The sequence below is a fragment of the Nerophis ophidion genome, linkage group LG05 (genome assembly GCF_033978795.1).
Source record: "Nerophis ophidion isolate RoL-2023_Sa linkage group LG05, RoL_Noph_v1.0, whole genome shotgun sequence".
NCBI classification, from domain to species: Eukaryota; Metazoa; Chordata; class Actinopteri; order Syngnathiformes; family Syngnathidae; genus Nerophis; species Nerophis ophidion.
In genome coordinates this window covers 12,283,438-12,302,756 of record NC_084615.1, presented here as the reverse complement: position 1 = coordinate 12,302,756, position 19,319 = coordinate 12,283,438, and the positions used below count along the sequence as shown (strand labels likewise).

Genomic DNA, 19,319 nt, shown 5'->3' with positions numbered 1-19,319 from the left:
CAAAGTGTGACCTAATTAACCGCCACCATGGTTGTCATGATCGTTCCAGGAAAAAAAAAAACGATTTGGTGAAACGTCTCATCTCCAGCGTGGAAGCAAAGCCAAGGAAGTCAGGTGAGAATGAGTAGCGTGAACAGCAGCCGTGAGACCGTCAAACATGACTTTTAATGCCATCACCTGGTACATGTTGGTGTGTTGACGGCATTTTCACACTGGTAAGTTTCAATCAAAGTCGTTTTTTTTCTGTTTCCAACGTAGCAATTAGTAGGATGTTAGCATTTGCTAAGTTAGCTGTAGCTTACAAACAAACACAGTGCAGGCTTTGGAGTCACCTTTTAGTACCAAAGAGAAGACATAACCCAGGTTCTGTGCACCAAACAGATTATGGTGTATCGGTACACCCCTAGGATCTTCAAATCTAAAAAGTGTTATGTGGAAAAGCAATGCATTGTGGTTTAGCTTATTTACATGTCTGAAGGCAAAACTCTGTCCTAAAGTTGTGTTCTTCTCTTTTACAAGTTCAAAACATGACGCCAATGTGCGACCTAATAAACCACCACCATGGCTGTCATGATCATTCTGGGAAAAAAAAAAACAATTTGGTGAGACGTCTCGCTTCCGGCGTGGAAGCAAAGCCAAGGAAGTCAGGTTATCGAGCTAATGAAGTGACAATAAATAGCCTGAATAGCAGCCGTGAGACCTTCAAACATGACTTTTAATGCCATCACCTGGTACATGTTGGTGTATTGATGGCATTTTCACACTGGTAAGTTTCAATCAAAGTCGGTTTTATTCTGTTTCCAACATAGCAATTAGTAGGATGTTAGCATTTGCTAAGTTAGCTGTAGCTTACAAACAAACACAGTGCAGGCTTTGGAGTCACCTTTTAGTACCAAAGAGAAGACATAATCAAGGTTCTGTGCACCAAACAGATTATGGTGTATCGGTACACCCCTAGGATCTTCAAATCTAAAAAGTGTTATGTGGAAAAGCAATGCATTGTGGTTTAGCTTATTTACATGTCTGAAGGCAAAACTCTGTCCTAAAGTTGTGTTCTTCTCTTTTACAAGTTCAAAACATGACGCCAATGTGCGACCTAATTAACCGCCACCATGGTTGTCATGATCGTTCCAGGAAAAAAAAAAAAACAATTTGGTGAGACGTCTCGTTTCCAGCGTGGAAGCAAAGCCAAGGAAGTCAGGTTATCGAGCTAATGAAGTGACAATAAATAGCCTGAATAGCAGCTGTGAGACCATCAAACATGACTTTTAATGCCATCACCTGGTACATGTTGGTGTGTTGACGGCATTTTCACACTGGTAAGTTTCAATCAAAATCGGTTTTATTCTTTTGCCAACGTAGCAATTAGTAGGATGTTAGCATTTTCTAAGTTAGCTGCAGTTTCCAAAAAATAATACAATACAGGCTATGAAATCACGTTTTAGTACCAAAGACAAAACATAACCAAGGTTCTGTGCACCAAACCGATTACACCCCTCGGATCTTCAAAACTTTTACTGGGCTAAAAAGTGTTACGTGGAAACACAATGCATTGTGGTTCTTGTCAGCCTCACATGTCTGAAACTCTGTCCTAAAGTTGTGTTCTTCTCTTTTACAAGTTGAAAACATGACGCCAAAGTGTGACCTAATTAACCGCCACCATGGTTGTCATGATCGTTCCAGGAAAAAAAAAAAACGATTTGGTGAAACGTCTCATCTCCAGCGTGGAAGCAAAGCCAAGGAAGTCAGGTGAGAATGAATAGCCTGAACAGCAGCCGTGAGACCATCAAACATGACTTTTAATGCCATCACCTGGTACATGTTGGTGTGTTGATGGCATTTTCACACTGGTAAGTTTCAATCAAAGTCGGTTTTATTCTGTTTCCAACGTAGCAATTAGTAGGATGTTAGCATTTGCTAAGTTAGCTGTAGCTTACAAACAAACACAGTGCAGGCTTTGGAGTCACCTTTTAGTACCAAAGAGAAGACATAATCAAGGTTCTGTGCACCAAACAGATTATGGTGTATCGGTACACCCCTAGGATCTTCAAATCTAAAAAGTGTTATGTGGAAAAGCAATGCATTGTGGTTTAGCTTATTTACATAAGTTCAAAACATGATGCCATTGTGCGACCTAATTAACCGCCACCATGGTTGTCATGATCGTTCCAGGAAAAAAAAGAAAACGATTTGGTGAGACGTCTCGTTTCCAGCGTGGAAGCAAAGCCAAGGAAGTCAGGTTATCGAGCTAATGAAGTGAGAATGAATAGCCTGAACAGCAGCCGTGAGCCCATCAAACATGACTTTTAATGCCATCACCTGGTACATGTTGGTGTGTTGACGGCATTTTCACACTGGTAAATTTCAATCAAAGTCGGTTTTTATTCTGTGAGACCATCAAACATGACTTTTAATGCCATCACCTAGTACATGTGGGTGTGTTGACGGCATTTTCACACTGGTAAGTTTCAATCAAAGTCGGTTTTTATTCTGTGAGACCATCAAACATGACTTTTATTGCTATCATCTTCATCTACATCATTATATTCGGTTGTGTTGGTTTAATGCCATCATCCACATCATAATGTGTAGAAAATAATAGGTGTATAAATGACACAATATGTTACTGCAGACTAATTAGGAGTCTTTGTTTGTTTACTTACTACTAAAAGACAAGTTGTCTGGTATGTTCAACATTTTATTGAAGGACTAAATGACAATAATAAACACATTTTATGTACACTAACATTTTTTGTTCAAATGAAGCCAATAATGCCATTTTTGAGGTTCCCTTTATTTAGAAACAAATCAAAACACATTTTGGTACCGGTACCAAAATATTGGTATCGGGACAACCCTACTACAAAGGATTCTAAATTAAACCTCGACTCTTTTTTTTAATTTTTTTTAACTTGTATTTTACCTGGAAAGATCAATTTAGAGCAGCTTTTAATGTACAATGACGACCTGGCAAGAGGACCCTGAAAAAACATGACCACAACAAGTGTCGAAACCAACATAAATAACTACTAGCGTCCATGGAAATAGAACCCAGAATGGGAATGAACATGCACAACAATCAGTTTGGGTCACTTGCAATTTCTGTTTGTAGGTTGGATTCTGTTGAGTTTGTTTACTTACTACAAAAAGACAAGTTGTGTAGTATGTTCACTATTTTATTTAGGACTAAATGACAAAAATAAACATATGTTTCATGTACACTAAGAGTTTTGTGTTCAAATGAAGCCAATAAAGCCATTTTTTGAGGTCCCCTTTATTTAGAAACATATCGAAACACATTTTGGTACCGCGACAACCCTAATATATATTGTTGTGACCACCGTTTTTTTGACTATAGAAAATATTAAATTAAAAATCTGGTCCCCTGGTCCTTACCTTTCTTTAAACGTGGCCCCCCCAGAACAATTTGGTTGAATAGGCCCGCTAGCAACAAGTACAGTGCAGGCTTACCAACATGCTGAACAGAGTTTTGGTAGTAAGCCCAATATAAACTGTGTGTTGCTTTGGCGTAAGATGTTTATGATATACAACCTGTCGTACAGTAAAACACTTCTTCCCATAGGGCTCGTGTCGCAATGGATAACGTGTCAGACTACGGGTCAGAAGATTCTAGGTTCAACTCATGGCTAGCTCGTTGTTTTTTTGTTCATTGAACTGAAACGAAATTCAGGGCCATTTCTTCGGTAGTTTTTTTTTTTGCATTTAAAATAAATATCTACAAACTGGTTTGATTGATTGATTTGATTGAAACTTTTTTTTAGTAGATTGCACAGTTCAGTACATATTCCATACTATAGAACATGGAACATGGAAAAATCATTGGTACTTTAACTTGAACATGCATTTTTTTTTGTTTTGTTATTGTGAAAAGATAAGTGGAAGTTGTATCTGTTGTTACCGTATTTCCTTGAATTGCCGCCGGGTATATAGTATGCGCCTGACTATAATTACTGCCCGGTCAAACTCGTTTAGCAAAGTAATTAGCGCATGCATAGCATTACCGCCGGGTCAAACTCGTTTTACAAAATATTATTTTTATTAGCGCATGTCTAGAAATTCCGCCGGGTCAAACTCGTCACGTCACCTGTCATCATTTTCAAAACGGAGGAGGCTGATTTCAATCATTTGAAATCGCATAAAGGGAAGAAGATTAAGAGCTATTCAGTAGGATTTAAAGTCCAAGTTATTGAATATGCTAAAAAGAACAGTAAGCAGCTATGTTTTATTAATATACCGTAGCTGCGTGTGTCAAATATGAGTCATTAAATGACTCCCGCCTCCTGGTGGTAGAGGGCGCTAGTGATCCTTCTTGCGACTACTCGGCTGCAGAAGAAGTGACAACAAGCAGCAAGAGGTAATTTTTTCTCTCGCTTGCACTTTTAACATGGAGGATTACATATCTAAAATAAAAAAGTTTTCTAAACTGGACTTTCAATGGAGGCAGGAGGCAATAAAGGAAGATCTCCATCGAGACAGAGAGACTTTTAAAACTGAAGAAAGATAAGGAAGACTTCTATAAACAAGTTATCGATGCTTTTGATCAGAAGGAGCTGTGCATGGATTTCATTTATAAGTAAAGGTAAGACCATAATAAGGTTTTTTTTATTAAATGTGCTTTTCATGATGGTATCCTTACATCACACTTAAATTTATAGGAGCATGGCCTAAATTTACCGCATGACTTTGGTAAGTGCCGGAGTGAGAAGAGGTTTTAAATTAACTAGCGCCCCGGCGGCAATTCAAGGAAATAGGATATCTGTCAAATCAATCCTCTGCACAACTGTACTTTAATGTAGTCACCATGGAGGTACTCGGGGATGTTTTGTGAGGTGCTACTTGGTGGAAAAACTTTGTAATAATCAAAGTAATTGAAGGCTCGACATGTTTTTCAAGTTTTCACTGTCATGATTGGCAGGAGCCTCCCTAATAAATGCCACATTTTCCAGCAGGCGGAGGTGGTAACTGATCTGCTTCGCTCCAACATATCACAGGCAAATATTTTCATCTACATGTGTGCAGACACTCGATCCATCCCCTGCTAGGATGACCCTGACTCCTGGCGGGGCAGAAGAGCCTCACAGAGGGGGACGCTCACAGAAACCCAAAACCCCGCTTTGATGAGAAGCTCCACTTGTTGCTCTAATAAACAATAACAGTCCCTTCAAAGCACAACATCCCAGCCTGTCAGATGTTTGTGCAGAACCATGCTGGCAATCTTCTTCTGGACTTTAATGTAGGACAAATGTGCAGCATCCGTACCTGAAGTGGTCCAGCTAACATCCACAAGAGTCAAATGGAATGACAGTTAGAGAGCCACCTGTGTCTTACTGGCTTAACCTTCATTTGGACGCGCACTGCAACAACTGACATGGAAGTAAGATGAAGTATGTCAAATAAGGCTGATATTTGCTTATTTTCTGTCTAGTAAGATCATTCTTCTCACTAAGCAGATTTTACGTTGGAGTTGTTTACTTCTTTTAAGTGTGTTGGTCCTAAATGATCTCAGTAAGATATTATAGCTTGTTGCCGAGATTTTATGGTAAATGGTAAATGGGTATACTTGTATACCATACTTCCTTGAATTTCCGCCAGGTATATAGTATGCGCCTGCCTAGAATTACTGCCGGGTCAAACTCGTCACGTCACGAGTGACACTTCACCTGTCATCATTTTCAAAATGGAGGAGGCTGATTTCAATCATTTGAAATCTCATAAAGGGAAAAAGATTAAGAGCTATTCAGTCGGATTTAAGGTCCAAGGTATTGAATATGCTAAAAAAGAACAGTAAGCAGCCGTGTTTTATTAATATACCGTAGCTGCGTGTGTCAAATATGAGTCATTAAATGACTCCCGCCTCCTGGTGGTAGAGGGCGCTAGTGATCCTTCTTGCGACTACTCGGCTGCAGAAGAAGTGACAACAAGCAGCAAGAGTGAGCAGCGATCCTTTATTTTTTCCTCTTGCTTGCACTTTTAACATGGAGGATTACATATCTAAAATAAAACAGTTTTCTAAACTGGACTTTCAATGGAAGCAGGAGGTAATAAAGGAAGATCTCCATCGAGACAGAGAGACTTTTAAAACTGAAGAAAGATAAGGAAGACTTCTATAAACAAGTTATCGATGCTTTTGATCAGAAGCAGCTGCGCATGGACTTCATTTATAAGTAAATGTAAGACCATAATAACATTTTTTTAATTAAATGTGCTTTTCATGACGGTATCCTTACATCACACTCAAATTTATAAGCGCAGGCCTAAATTTACCACATGCCTTTTGGTAAGCGCCGGAGTGAGAAGAGGTTTTAAAGTAATTAGCACCCCGGCGGCAATTCAAAGGAAAATGGTAGCCCTTTTCTAATCTTTTTCTAAGGGACTCAAAGCGCTTTGACACCATTTCCACATCCACACATTCACACACCGATGGCGGCAGCTGCCACGCAAGGCGCTAACCAGGGCCCATCAGGAGCAACGGTGAAGTGTCTTGCTCAAGGACACAACGGACGTGACTAGGATGGTAGAAGGTGGGGGTTGGACCAGGAACCCTCAGATTGCTGGCACGGCCACTCTCTCTACTGTGCCATGCGTGAAAGTAGAATATCAAGTGTTGCAAAGTTGTGTCATTAACACTCACAAGTATCCATCCATCTTCTACCGCTTATTCCTTTTGAGGTCAACCTATCCCCAGGTGCATGTCTTTGGAAGTGGGAGGGGCCTATCCACAGGTGCGTGTCTTTGGAGGTGGGAGGGGCCTATCCCCAGGTGCATGTCTTTGGAGGTAGTAGGGGCCTATCCCCAGGTGCATGTCTTTGGAGGTGGGAGGAGCCTATCCCCAGGTGCATGTCTTTGGAGGTGGTAGGGGCCTATTCCCAGGTGCATGTCTTTGGAGGTGGGAGGGGCCTATCCCCAGGTGCATGTCTTTGGAGGTGGGAGGGGCCTATCCCCAGGTGCATGTCTTTGGAGGTGGGAGGGGCCTATCCCCAGGTGCATGTCTTTGGAGGTGGGAGGGGCCTATCCCCATGTGCATGTCTTACGCATGTTTATGAACTTACATTCCTATTTTGTTGAAGTATTATTCAATAGTTATATTTATAAAGGATGTTTTAATTGTTGCTATTCTTCAATGAATACATTTATGAAGGATTTTTGACTTGTTGCTATTTTTAGAATATTTTTAAAAAATCTCACGTACCCCTTGGCATACCTTCAAGTACCCCCATTTGAGAACCACTGCCATCACCTGACAAGGAGGTGCTAACTGGGGCTGCGTGCACAGTTTAATGCAGCCAAACGTTAGCGCACAGGCACTTTGTTTTCATCCTTGCAGGCCTTCAATTATGCATTGAAGCGGCCTGTCTGTCAGCCGCTTCAACCATCCCCACCATAGTCATGCATTACACATGAAGGAAGCCGCTGGAAAATGCGACATAAGACGCGCCGCCGTCAATCGGCTCAAACACGCCACGACTTGAACATTTGCACCTCGAGGAGACAAAACAGTTGACCTTTTACCGCACATCAATCCATACTTGCAGCAGGAGAACAAGGCAGTGGAGCATTTATGTGGAGTTCAGTGTTTACAAACCCCATTTCCATATGAGTTGGGAAATTGTGTTAGATGTAAATATAAACAGAATGCAATGATTTGCAAATCCTTTTCAACCCATATTCAGTTGAATATGCTACAAAGACAACATATTTGATGTTCAAACTCATAAACTTTATTTTTTTGGGGCAAATAATAATTAGCTTCGAATTTCATGGCTGCAACACGTGCCAAAGTAGTTGGGAAAGGGCATGTTCACCACTGTGTTACATCACCTTTTCTTTTAACAACACTCAATAAACGTTTGGGAACTGAGGAAACTAATTGTTGAAGCTTTGAAAGTGGAATTCTTTCCCATTCTTGTTTTATGTAGAGCTTCAGTCGTTCAACAGTCCGGGGTCTCCGCTGTCGTATTTTACGCTTCATAATGGGCCACACATTTTCTATGGGAGACAGGTCTGGATTACAAGTGGGCCACGAAAGTACCTGCACTCTTTTTTTTTTTTACAAAGCTACGCTGTTGTAACACATGCTGAATGTGGCTTGGCATTGTCTTGCTGAAATAAGCAGGGGCGTCCATGAAAAGGACGGCGCTTAGATGGCAGCATAGGTTGTTCCAAAACCTGTATGTACCTTTCAGCATTAATGGTGCCTTCACAGATGTGTAAATTACCCATGCCTTGGGCACTAATGCACCCCCATACCATCACAGATGCTGGCTTTTGAACTTTGCGTCGATAACAGTCTAGATGGTTCGCTTCCCCTTTGGTCCGGATGACACAATGTCGAATATTTTCAAAAACAATTTGAAATGTGGACTTGTCAGACCAGAGAACACTTTTCCACTTTGCATCAGTCCATCTTAGATGATCTCGGGCCCACAGAAGCCGGCGGCTTTTCTGGATGTTGTTGATAAATGGCTTTCGCTTTGTATAGTAGAGTTTTAACTTGCACTTACAGATGTAGCGACGAACTGTATTTAGTGACAGTGGTTTTCTGAAGTGTTCCTGAGCCCATGTGTTGATATCCTTTAGAGATTGATGTCGGTTTTTAAGACAGTGTCGTCTTGTTGTCTTTGTAGCATATTCAATGGGTTGGAAATTATTTGCAAATCATTGTATTCCGTTTGTATTTACATCTAACACAATTTCCCAACTCATATGGAAACAGGGTTTGTATAAAGTGCAGCTCTCCTTTCAATGTTGGCTTCTTGAAACGAGGGCGACTGCACCCCGGAAATTCCAGGTTCGGGAATTAGCTGGTCTCGGGGGTGATTCCTCTGTTTTTACCTCAATAAGGTGAAATGTGGGCCAGGCGGACTCTCCTCTGCTTGTTGGAAGCAGTGGAGTGTAAAATGGCAACAGCAGACAGGCGGGATAATAGCTCAGAAGGGGGCTAATGTCTCTGCTACATTCACAGGACATGTTTATCACGTCTGGATTAAAAAGGGGAAATGATGAATTTCTTTGGTCAGTGGAAGGAAGTCCATTCTGCAGCAGGTACAGGTGTGCTAGGGCTTTGAAGGTCGACTTCACCATTTGAAGCAAAATGTTTCAAAAAGCCACATACTTAGACTCCAAACCTCATGTACACAAACACATGCTTAAATGACATGGGGATTACGGAGGTCTGGTTCTGTTCTAAAAGCAGGGTCCGGCTTTACTGTACCCAAATTCAAGCGGTAATACGTCTGCTTTTAGATCATCCCCCGCCTCCTCCCACCGCCATCGCCCCAAAATCCCAGAACTCACCATACAGTATAACACTCCCGCTGGCACCAGAACGTAATCTTTCCTCTGACTGGGGTCACAGTTCTGGTGGTCTTAGCTGTCCGAGTCCCAGATGCTCATCCGATACTTGTCTTTCAATCACAGTGCAGACTGGGCAACTTGTCAAAGACCTGAAAACACAAGCGTTACAAAAATGTGGTGGTCAACGTACAAAAATACAGATAAACATATTGTACATGTACATATACATTCACTGTACAAACATACATATACACATACATGTACATATACATTCACTGTACAAACATACATATACACAAACTGTACATATACATTCCCAGTACAAACATACATATACACATACTGTACATATACATTCACAGTACAAACATACATATACACATACATGTACATATACATTCACTGTACATACATACATATACACAAACTGCACATATACATTCACTATACAAACATACATATACACATACTGTACATATACATTCACTGTACAAACATACATATACACATACATGTACATATACATTCACTATACAAACATACATATACACATACTGTACATATACATTCACTGTACAAACATACATATACACATACATGTACATATACATTCACTGTACAAACATACATATACACATACATGTACATATACATTCAGTGTACATACATACATATACACATACATGTACATATACATTCACAGTACAAACATACATATACACATACATGTACATATACATTCACTGTACAAACATACATATACACAAACTGTACATATACATCCACAGTACATACATACATATACACATACTGTACATATACAAGTACATATAATACATACACTCATGCACATAATTACGCCTCAGCAAACATTTATTAATGTTGTTGCCCTGGGGTAAACTGGGTAACACATGTCACACTGAAAAAGCTTAACGTATTGTTACTAGAACAATCTACAAGGTTAATATAGGTTGCTTCTTTTTCTTCCCCTCCATTTATCTGCTTTGTTTTATATCTGTAGTTATTGTTACGTATATTTATTGTTGATAATAGAAGTCAATTATTGGAATTGTTCATGATCACTAGTACTTTTTCTATTGGTATTTGTATTGATACATTTGTAGCGTAATAATGCTCATTGTCATTTCTGTATTATTTATTTCGCCAACTGCTTCTTTGCTATCACTTTTACCATCATATTTGTACATATCCTATTTGCTGAATTTGCTCTATTGTTGTTGTGTTTGGTGTTGTTGTTTTTAGCTCTCTGTCTTATCGACCTCTTGTCCCCACAATTTACCCCGCTGTCTTCCTTTTTTTCTCTTTCTATCCCCTCCTGTTCCAGCCCGGCTGCACCAAATGATAGTATAAATACATTTGATAAAGTCAAATTCAAATAAGGCAACAAGAGAAGTATCCTACACTTCTCTTTTGTAAAGTAAATCTGAACAGCCGATATGGGCATCTACCCTCTACATCCCAAAAAAAAATGTGGTGGTCCGTTTCACCGTCATCTGACCACTATGAATGCAGAATCTGATCGACTTCCAGCATCACAAAGAGTCAAACTAGCACTTCATGTAAAAATCAGTCATTTTATTTATTACAGTGTTGTTGCAAATATGTTAAAAATGTCTGCGATAATCCGGCTCGTTAGTCACAGAACCTGGTGAAATCTCTCCAAATAAGTATGTTTTAATTGAACAGTCGATATGGGCATCTACCTTCTACATCAAAAATATGATTTGCCTGAGAAGCTGTACAGGACAAAAAAATTATAATAAATAAAAAATGTGGTGGTCCATTCCACTGTCATCTGACCACCATGAATGCAGAATCTTATTGACTTCCAGCATCACAAAGAGTCAAACTAGCACTTCATGTAAAATCAGTTATTTTATTTAATCCAGTGTTGTTGCAGATGTGTTAAAAATGTCTGCGATAATCCGGCTCATTCTCAGTCACAGAACTTGGTGAAATCCCTCCAAATAAGTATGTTTTCATTGAACAGCCGATATTGGCATCTACCCTCTATATCCAAAATATGATTTGCCTGAGAAGCTATACAGGATAAAAAAATAATAATAGTAAATAAAAAATGTGGTGGTCCGTTCCACTGTCATCTGACCACCATGAATGCAGAATCTTATTGATTTCCAGCATCACAAAGAGTCAAACTAGCACTTCATGTAAAATCAGTCATTTTATTTAATCCAGTGTTGTTGCAGATATGTTAAAAATGTCAGCGATAATCTGGCTTGTTCTCAGTCACAGAACCTGGTGAAATCTCTCCAAATGAGTATGTTTTCATTGAACAGCCGATATGGGCATCTACCCTCTACATCCGAAATATGATTTGCCTGAGAAGCTGTACAGGACAAAAAAAAAATAATAATTTAAAAAAGACTGTGGTGGTCTGTTCCACTGTCATCTGACCACCATGAATGCAGAATCTTATTGACTTCCAGCATCACAAAGAGTCAAACTAGCACTTCATGTAAAATCAGTTATTTTATTTAATCCAGTGTTGTTGCAGATGTGTTAAAAATGTCTGCGATAATCCGGCTCATTCTCAGTCACAGAACTTGGTGAAATCCCTCCAAATAAGTATGTTTTCATTGAACAGCCGATATTGGCATCTACCCTCTATATCCAAAATATGATTTGCCTGAGAAGCTATACAGGATAAAAAAATAATAATAGTAAATAAAAAATGTGGTGGTCCGTTCCACTGTCATCTGACCACCATGAATGCAGAATCTTATTGATTTCCAGCATCACAAAGAGTCAAACTAGCACTTCATGTAAAATCAGTCATTTTTTTTAATCCAGTGTTGTTGCAGATATGTTAAAAATGTCAGCGATAATCTGGCTTGTTCTCAGTCACAGAACCTGGTGAAATCTCTCCAAATGAGTATGTTTTCATTGAACAGCCGATATGGGCATCTACCCTCTACATCCGAAATATGATTTGCCTGAGAAGCTGTACAGGACAAAAAAAAAATAATAATTTAAAAAAGACTGTGGTGGTCTGTTCCACTGTCATCTGACCACCATGAATGCAGAATCTTATTGACTTCCAGCATCACAAAGAGTCAAACTAGCACTTCATGTAAAATCAGTTATTTTATTTAATCCAGTGTTGTTGCAGATATGTTAAAAATGTCTGCAATAATCCGGCTCATTCTCAGTCACAGAACTTGGTGAAATCCCTCCACATAAGTATGTTTTCATTGAACAGCCGATATTGGCATCTACCCTCTATATCCAAAATATGTTTTGCCTGAGAAGCTATACAGGTTAAAAAAATAATAATAGTAAATAAAAAATGTGGTGGTCCGTTCCACTGTCATCTGACCACCATGAATGCAGAATCTTATTGAATTCCAGCATCACAAAGAGTCAAACTAGCACTTCATGTAAAATCAGTCATTTTATTTAATCCAGTGTTATTGCAGATATGTTAAAAATGTCCGCGATAATCCGGCTCGTTCTCAGTCACAGAACTTGGTGAAATCTCTCCAAATGAGTATGTTTTCATTGAACAGCCGATATGGGCATCTACCCTCTTCATCCAAAATATGATTTGCCTGAGAAGCTGTACAGGACAAAAAAATAATAATTAAAAAAAAAATGTGGTGGTCCGTTCCACTGTCATCTGACCACCATGAATGCAAAATTTTATTGACTTCCAGCATCAGAAAGAGTCAAACTAGCACTTCATGTAAAATCAGTTATTTTATTTAATCCAGTGTTGTTGCAGATATGTTAAAAATGTCTGCGATAATCCGGCTCATTCTCAGTCACAGAACTTGGTGAAATCCCTCCAAATAAGTATGTTTTCAATGAACAGCCGATATTGGCATCTACCCTCTATATCCAAAATATGATTTGCCTGAGAAGCTATACAGGATAAAAAAAAAATAATAGTAAATAAAAAATGTGGTGGTCCGTTCCACTGTCATCTGACCACCATGAATGCAGAATCTTATTGACTTCCAGCATCACAAAGAGTCAAACTAGCACTTCATGTAAAATCATTTATTTTATTTAATCCAGTGTTGTTGCAGATATGTTATAAATGTCTGCAATAATCCGGCTCATTCTCAGTCACAGAACTTGGTGAAATCCCTCCAAATAAGTATGTTTTCATTGAACAGCCGATATTGGCATCTACCCTCTATATCCAAAATATGTTTTGCCTGAGAAGCTATACAGGTTAAAAAAATAATAATAGTAAATAAAAAATGTGGTGGTCCGTTCCACTGTCATCTGACCACCATGAATGCAGAATCTTATTGAATTCCAGCATCACAAAGAGTCAAACTAGCACTTCATGTAAAATCAGTCATTTTATTTAATCCAGTGTTATTGCAGATATGTTAAAAATGTCCACGATAATCCGGCTCGTTCTCAGTCACAGAACTTGGTGAAATCTCTCCAAATGAGTATGTTTTCATTGAACAGCCGATATGGGCATCTACCCTCTTCATCCAAAATATGATTTGCCTGAGAAGCTGTACAGGACAAAAAAATAATAATTTAAAAAAAAAATGTGGTGGTCCGTTCCACTGTCATCTGACCACCATGAATGCAGAATCTTATTGACTTCCAGCATCACAAAGAGTCAAACTAGCACTTCATGTAAAATCAGTTATTTTATTTAATCCAGTGTTGTTGCAGATATGTTAAAAATGTCTGCGATAATCCGGCTCATTCTCAGTCACAGAACTTGGTGAAATCCCTCCAAATAAGTATGTTTTCATTGAACAGCCGATATTGGCATCTACCCTCTATATCCAAAATATGATTTGCCTGAGAAACTATACAGGTTAAAAAAATAATAATAGTAAATAAAAAATGTGGTGGTCCGTTCCACTGTCATCTGACCACCATGAATGCAGAATCTTATTGAATTCCAGCATCACAAAGAGTCAAACTAACACTTCATGTAAAATCAGTCATTTTATTTAGTCCAGTGTTGTTGCAGATATTTTAAAAATGTCTGCGATAATCTGGCTTGTTCTCAGTCACAGAACCTGCTGAAATCTCTCCAAATGAGTATGTTTTCATTGAACAGCCGATATGGGCATCTACCCTCTACATCCGAAATATGATTTGCCTGAGAAGCTGTACAGGACAAAAAAATAATAATAATTAAAAAAAGAATGTGGTGGTCTGTTCCACTGTCATCTGACCACCATGAATGCAGAATCTTATTGACTTCCAGCATCACAAAGAGTCAAACTAGCACTTCATGTAAAATCAGTCATTTTATTTAATCCAATGTTGTTGCAGATATGTTAAAAATGTCTGCGATAATCCGGCTCGTTCTCAGTCACAGAACCTGCTGAAATCTCTCCAAATAAGTATGTTTTCATTGCACGGCAAGCCTATAAACCAAAGCCGAGACTCTCGGTTAGGAACATATAGTGTTTTTAGATTGTTTTGATGTGGCAGACGGACTATTGGCTAAGCATTGGAAAGAGCAGACAGACAGACAGTCCAAGCCGGTTTAGCCTTGTTTAAAATTATTAATCCACTTCTAATTCCAGCTGGCCCCCCTGACGGCGTAGGCCCCTATCAAAAAAATCAGCGCCTCCATTGTGAAGCCTGGCAGAAGGGGGACTGGGCGTATTTTTTCTACTCCAATCAGTTTCTAGAGGCTGGGCGATTAAAAAAAAAAGAATTCCAAACCCCCCTTACTTGCACAGCAGGGGGATAACGGAATCATTAATTCCCCATTAATTTCTGTAAAAAAAAACCTCTAAATGTCGACACGATGTAGTGCTTTAGACTTAAGAGAAAGAATGGCAGCGACAAGTGCTTTTGATTGCTTGAAAAATGTTAAAGCGCAACATCCCCGAACTAAAGAGTGCCTCAAATCTTTAAAGAACAATGCAGACTTGAATGCAGAGCGGCTGAATTACAGATGGGGGGGTGCAGGTCGGGGGAGGAGGGGGGGCTACGCCTAAGGGGACAGTATTTACAGTACAGAGCAGGCATATGTGTGCATATCATTGCTTTGGGGGCCACATTTCCAGAAAGGTAAGGACCGGGGGCCAGACTTCTCATCATCAGTATGTATAATGTTTATTATTAATTAGTCATATGTTGCATAGTCAGAGAAGCAGTTTTATCTACAGTGATTGTTGGTGTACTACACAGGCTCAAATGCAACCATCGCTCATGTGCCTCCCAAACACCGGGGGGGCGCTCCTTTCATTTGGGTGCAGATAACGGAGTTATAGGCTATGCTGAAGCCTCTCCAAGTTTTAGCATCTAGAAGCTCCGTGATCTGGAATGAGATTGAGAGCTTCATAAAATAATCACATTATGTAAACATTTTTAAAACGCATTTTAAGCAAAAAGCATTGCGACGTTATGCTTAGTATATTCAGCACACCCCTCATGGCTCATGTTGGTGTTGACCCCGGTAAGTACCATGAACTTATCGCTAGAACTTTACTTTAAAAGACTGTTGACCTCTAACAACCAACAAGCCGTGAAAACTATCATGCTATGCTCCAAATGTAACTATTTATGGTTACATCCATCCATCCATCCATTGTCTACCGCTTATTCCCCTTTGGGGTCGCGGGGGGCGCTGGTGCCTATCTCAGCTACAATCGGGCGGAAGGCAGCGTACACCCTGGACAAGTCGCCACCACATCACAGGGCCAACACAGATAGACAGACAACATTCACACACTAGGGAGCGTTTAGTGTTGCCAATCAACCTATCCCCAGGTGCATGTCTTTGGAGGTGGGAGGGGCCTATCCCCAGGTGCATGTCTTTGGAGGTGGGAGGGGCCTATCCCTAGGTGCATGTCTTTGGAGGTGGGAGGGGCCTATCCCCAGGTGCATGTCTTTGGAGGTGGGAGGGGCCTATCCCTAGGTGCATGTCTTTGGAGGTGGGAGGGGCCTATCCCCAGGTGCATGTCTTTGGAGGTGGGAGGGGCCTATCCCCAGGTGCATGTCTTTGGAGGTGGGAGGGGCCTATCCCCAGGTGCATTACTTTGGAGGTGGGAGGGGCCTATCCCCAGGTGCATGTCTTTGGAGGTGGGAGGGGCTTATCCCCAGGTGCATGTCTTTGGAGGTGGGAGGGGCCTATCCCCAGGTGCATGTCTTTGGAGGTGGGAGGAAGCCGGAGTACCCGGAGGGAACCCACGCAGTCACGGGGAGAACATGCAAACTCCACAGAGAAAGATCCCGAGCCCGGGATTGAACCCTGACTATTCAGGACCTTCGTATTGTGAGGCAGACGCACTAACCCCTCTGCCATCGTGAAGCCCATATATATATATATATATACATATATATATATATATATACATATATATATATATATATATATATACATATATATATATATATATATATATATATGTATATATATATATATATATATATAAATACATATATATATATATATATACATATATATATATATATATATATATAAATACATATATATATATATATATATACATATATACATATAAATACATATATATATATATACATATATACACATATATATATATATATATATATATATATATGTGTGTGTGTGTGTGTGTGTTTATATTCTTGTATTTTATTTCTGATTATTATTATTATTAATAGTGTTTTATTATTATTATTTTTTCTTTATTTAATTGATGTATTTGCAAATACTACTTTGTTTTATCTGCTGTTTCTTTTTTTGGGGGGGTGGTGGTATGATTGGGATACAAACAAAAAATATTTTGACTTTTAGGGCAGACAACAGGTATTGAATTTATTATATTTACATAGCACTTTTCTCTAGTGACTCAAAGCACTTTACATAGTGAAACCCAATATCTAAGTTCCATTTAAAGCAGAGTGGTTGACACTGGGAGCAGGTGGGTCAAGTGTCTTGCCCAAGGACACAATGGCAGAAGCGGGGATCGAACTTGGAACCCTCAAGTTGCTGGCACGGCCACTCTACCTACTGATCTATGCCGCCCCATATGATGTATGTGAATATGATGTAATGGGTAGGAATGTCTGATGCTGGATGTCAATAAAAATTAAATAAAATTAAAACAAAAAATAAAATTAGTGGGTGTGTCTTATATATTGGTGCGCTCTACAGTACGGAAAATATGGTATATTCCTAAAAACCGTAGCGTTAGACATTTAGACATTTTTTTGGTCTATTACAGGGGTCACCAACACCAGGTCGCCCGTAAGGACCAGATGAGTCGCCCGCTGGCCTGTTCTAAAAATAGCTCAAATAGCAGCACTTACCAGTGAGCTGCCTCTATTTATTAAATTGTATTTATTTACTAGCAAGCTGGTCTCGCTTTGCTCGACATTTTTAATTCAAAGAGAGACAAAACTCAAATAGAATTTGAAAATCCAAGAAAATATTTTAAAGACTTGGTCTTCACTTGTTTAAATAAATTTATAATTTTTTTTATTTTGCTTCAGAAAGACAATTTTAGAGAAAAAATAGAACCTTAAAAATGATTTTAGGATTTTTAAATACATATACCTTTTTACCTTTTAAATTCCTTCCTCTTGTTTCCTGACAATTTAAATCAATGTTCAAGTAAATTTGTTTTTGTTATTGTAGAGAATAATAAATACATTTTAATTTAATTCTTCATTTTAGCTTCTTCTTTTTCATCGAAGAATATTTGTGAGATATTTCTTTAATTTTATAATGATTAAAATTCTAAAAAAATATTCTGGCAAATATAGAAAATCTTTAGAATCAAATTTAAATCTTATTTCAAAGTCTTTTGAATTTCTTTATAATTGTTTTGTTCTGGAAAATCTAGAAGAAATAATGATTTGTCTTTGTTAGAAATATAGCTTGGTGCAGATTGGATTTTAACCTATTTTAAACATGTCATCAAAATTCCAAAATTAATCTTGATCAGGAAAAATTACTAATGATGTTCCATAAATAATTTTTTAAATTTTTTCAAAAAGTTTCAAAAGAGCTAGTTTTTCTCTCCTTTTTTTCGGTTGAATTTTGAATTATAAACAGTCGAAATTGAAGATAAACTATGTTTCAAATTTATATTTTTTTCCTGTTTTCTTCTCTTTTAAACCATTCATTGAAGTGTTTTTTCCTTCATTTATTCTCTACAAAAAAACTTCCGTAAAAGGAAAAAAAATGTACGACGGAATGACAGACAGAAATACCCATTTAAAAAAAAATATATATATAGATTTATTTATTAAAAGTAAATTGAACAAATTGGCTATTTCTGGCAATTTATTTAAGTGTGTATCAAACTGGTAGCCCTTCGCATTAATCAGTACCCAAGAAGTAGCTCTTGCTTTCAAAAAGGTTGGTCTATTACTTAAAAAAAAAGCCTGGTGCAATATTGTACACACATGTCCACTACAGAAGACACAGATGGAATATAGTAGTCCAAGACATGTGAAAATCATTCAAACTCATTCTGCACCAAATTTGGGCGCCCACCCTGACTTCCTGTTTGCAGACAATTAACCAGATAGGAGCACACCTTCTGTTCTTGCACCACACGGGGCTTCGGTGCGATTGAGTGTACACAATGCTCATAAACACCAGCATGTTCCAGGCTGCTAGCTTCGTATGGGGGGGGGGGCGGTGCTTAGCAAGGTGGGGGTGGCGTAGGTGGGCCATGTCAGACCCCTGAAGGGGCACAAAGAGGTGGTTCTGCTCCAGCTCTTCCAGTGTAAACAAAGTACCAGCAGCAACACGGGACGCACGAGCGCCCGGCAAGGCCACGGCTCGAAATTAGGGTAACCCCCCCCCCCCCCCTTCCCCCGACCACCCCCCCCATACATCACCTGTGTCAAACTCAAGGCCCAGGGACCAAATCTGGCCCGCCACATTACTTTATGTGGCCCCCCAAAGCCTGGAAATAATAGGCGTTAATAAAATGCTTCATCTTTTCTTACTAAAAATATTTATTCTTGCCCTGTTGACATTAAGTGCATTTTTTTCTGAACTGCATTATATTTATATAGCGCTT

At 39.0% G+C, this 19,319-nt stretch overlaps 1 protein-coding gene across 2 annotated transcripts in view; it reads right to left on the bottom strand.

Moving 5' to 3' along the window:
* The window catches only part of zic6 (zic family member 6), a 196,642-nt gene that overhangs the window by 40,335 nt on the left and 136,988 nt on the right, over positions 1-19,319 (bottom strand). For both annotated transcript variants that reach the window (XR_009806653.1, XR_009806652.1), the window contains one exon: positions 9,316-9,464. The gene's annotated coding sequence lies outside the window, so the exon portion shown is untranslated. The remainder of the gene's footprint in view (positions 1-9,315; positions 9,465-19,319) is intronic.